The sequence below is a fragment of the Opisthocomus hoazin genome, chromosome 3, assembly GCF_030867145.1.
Source record: "Opisthocomus hoazin isolate bOpiHoa1 chromosome 3, bOpiHoa1.hap1, whole genome shotgun sequence".
In the NCBI taxonomy this organism is placed as follows: Eukaryota; Metazoa; Chordata; class Aves; order Opisthocomiformes; family Opisthocomidae; genus Opisthocomus; species Opisthocomus hoazin.
The window spans coordinates 75,991,442-75,995,006 of NC_134416.1; positions in this window are offsets into that span (position 1 = coordinate 75,991,442).

Here is a 3,565-nt window from a genome sequence, read left to right on the forward strand (position 1 = left end):
ATCCTTGTCCAGGGCTACAAATAATTACTGGGAATCATACTTTGGTGATGTTTCCAGAAAGTTTCTACAGTGCAAATCAGCTTGCAGGATTTCCAGTTCCTAGGCATTTCTTTATGAATCAGACGTCCAAGTGGCTTTGGAGTTTTGTATTCCGACAAGTGGCAGACTTCCTCACTGTGTTTCCATTCTTTAAATTTTAACCATGTTTGCAAAATGTCAGACATCTAAATCAGTTTTCCTTTTGTTAGATATGAAAGATTATTGTCTGGAAAGATCAGTAGCCACTAATCTAGCTAAATCCATGCTGTTTGTTTGCTGGTTCTACCACAGAAACCTTGGCTCCCAGGTATTCTTTTAATTTTTAGGCAAGATCGTTCAGAGCAGCAGACACAGAGTCAGAGCAACGACTGCAGACCAAGACTAATGATTATAAATGTTTGATGTTGCTGCTCAGTTTAGATACTTGACCAGGTATACACAGACATGAATTTTCAAAGGATAGATGCTTAGCATAGCCTGAAAAATGAACTGCTGAAGTGCACTATAAGTCAGGCATAACAAATTAGTAAATGCTATCGATAATCATGGACTTAGAGCAAAGTTCCTGTCAAATTCTTTTTTTTTTTATTTAAGTGCTCCTGAGAAACACTGTACTCCCGTTTTTCATTTGTGTGTTTTTAATGAAGGTTTCAGAAACATGTTTCCAAGATACAGGAACAATAAGAGAACTCCAACTGCTGCCCCACTTAACAGAGAGTATTTGCACTTGTTGGGATTTGTCATGCATTTGAAAACTATTGTGTGGCAAATCCAATAATCCGAATTATTGTTTGCTAATCCAATTAGGTATTTTAATTAAACTATGCAAACTTCAGCGCTGTTGTGAGTTTTTATATCTGGGTTTTGGTTCATTTTATTTTACAAGTTTTGGGTGTCATCAGATGACAGAGCTCTAGCTCAGAAAAACAAAGATGCCCACATACTGGCATAACGAGTGGGTAGCTCTCAAACATTCCTGTCGCTTTTTCCTGAACAACCAAGCCAGAAAAAATTGCAGATCCTATCACTAGCAAAGGCATCCAGTCCATTGCTCTGCCACTGGCGCACTCCCGACTGTATATTTACTTCTGCTCCCTTGTGACCTTCAGCTAACCTTCGAATTTGGCCAGAATACTCTCATGGGATCTGGGCACAAACCAATGTAAAAGTTTTGTTGCATGAACTAGCAAAGCCCAGGAATAGACTGAGGGAGGAGGTACACATGAACTCTGTAATTCCACCTAAATAAGGCAAAGTGAAGTATACCTAAGCTGTAGTTGCTTTGTACTTGACAAAAGAGCCCTACTATTCGAGCATATCCTTCAATGCACATCTTGCTACATCTCTTCTTGTGCTTGTGGGAAAGAAGAAAGAGGAGGAGACCAATAACTCCTCTACGCCACACATGGGAACACTTTCCCTTCTTATGATAAATTCTTTACAGCCACACATGGGAACCCTTTCCATCATACAGGAGACAGAGCAACCCACACAACACCCTCTTCTTCCTAAGCAGAGCTGGAGGGAGGCAGAGAACCAACCTCCTCAAGCAGAGAGGTCTGATGAGCCGATATATCCTGGCATGCTTCTTTCGGGGTTAGCACCACCCTCGAGCTAGCAACCCACTTCACTGAAGGCGCTGAGAGTGCAACATTTCCTTTTCCCTATGCACAAATAACGCTGTTTCTGAAACAATTAAAAGCACTTGGCCCCCTGCTAGACAAAGCAGTATGACCATGACTCCTCCTCTGCTTGTAGATGGGATATCAGAGCTTGCCCACCTCTGGACTGATGGAAGCAATAGCAATACAGCTGCCTACAGGCAGAGAGAGTAGGACAGGCACCCATCTCTCCTGACGCTTCTCGGGAGGGAGACTGGTGTATCTTTAACTCTCTTCCATGCTGCTTCTACACCAGGTGGTCATGCTGGAGAACAGAAAAGCAATCACATATTTCTCTAATTTTATTCTTTATTCTTTGGAGCTTTACTCTTTTCTTTGCCATGTTCACATTGTCAGATTAAATTATTTTATTTTTTATTATTTCAGATATTATTTGGTTTTCTTTTATTTTGAATTATTTTTAATTTCTTTCATCTTGAATTATCTTATACCTCCAAATGTCTCCTCCAAATCTCTCTGTTTCAGGAAGACTAGAATGTGCTTATTAGACAGCCCTGCTGGTTGATGGGTCGAGACCCAGGTTTCATGCTGGCAGTGGGGTTCTCCTCAGCTGCTGATTGAGATTTGTAAAATTATACATTAGCTGATAGTTGAGATCTATAATTGCACTATTAACTATGCCTGCCTAGAGGAGGCAGTAGAAAGATTCAAGCCAGAAAACCAAATACAGCCCGTCGTCCTTGTTAGTATGATCATTAGCTCTGTCCTGCGTCATCATTGCAGATGCACTTTACCTGGGATTGGACTTCAAGGCCACCCACAGACACCAGCAGCCCAGTTGCCCATCTGTAAAGATGGATTCCTGATCTGGAAAACTCAGTGCTGGTGTCTCACTGGTTGCAGTGTCTGCTCAATTGGTGACTTTACTTAGTAGTAAGGGTGTTTATGATCCGGGCTGTGGCTACCTCCCTGCTCACCCTTTTGCTCCACCAGCTGCAGAAGCAGCCAGGAAGCTTTTCTCACCACTCCCAACACTTGCTCAGTATCTCAGAGCAGGAGAATTATCCCTGGAGGGCTCCCAGCTCTCCCAGTTGGCTGGGCAGAGCTCCAGTTTGGGATCCAGTTTGGGACTGCATCCAGGGTTATCTTATCTGCAGAGGTTTTTTGCCTGAAGCCAGGCCTGAAGGGTTTTTGGTCCTCACAAGTGAGTGGGATTTTTTTACCAGAGAAGGCTATTTGGCTCTGGGTTCCCTTTCTTGTTTTCACGTAAACAACTCTGTAGTCTGTGTAGATGTGCCTCCAGGCAGTTATAGGTACACTTTAAGGAACTCAATAAATACCTCAGCTACACATTTGATCTTGGCAAGTAGGGAGTTACTTCACCGTGCAAGACGGAGATGGCCTTTGTTATGTAGGCAGATAAGAGGCAGTTTTCCAGAGAGCTACCTCTCAATTCTAGCTTCTACCTGGCGACGTTCCTATCAGAGTTATCTGAAGCCTCTAAAGTGAGATCTTTCTGTTCATTGTGTTTGAAAAATTCAGAGCTTTCTTCCATATAAAGAACTTAAATTTTCATGATTGGGCCAAAGAAAGAATGAAATGCATGTTCGGTTTTGGCATTCAAGGGAAGGGTGATGCGTGAGAGGCCATGGCACAGCATTCATAAAGAGCATGTGATGAGAGTGATTTGGGCACTAGATAAGGCCATACAGAATCCCATTTCTTCTGTTTCCCTTGGAAAATAAAATAAGATCACTCATGCCTAAGCAGGTCTTTCACAGACACTGCCTGACTTGACACAGACACTTCACTGCCTTGAGGTCTTCATTAAGCAAGTGGAGGAAAAGAAGGTTATCAGGAGTAGTCAACATGGATTCACCAAGGGGAAATCATGCCTGACCAAT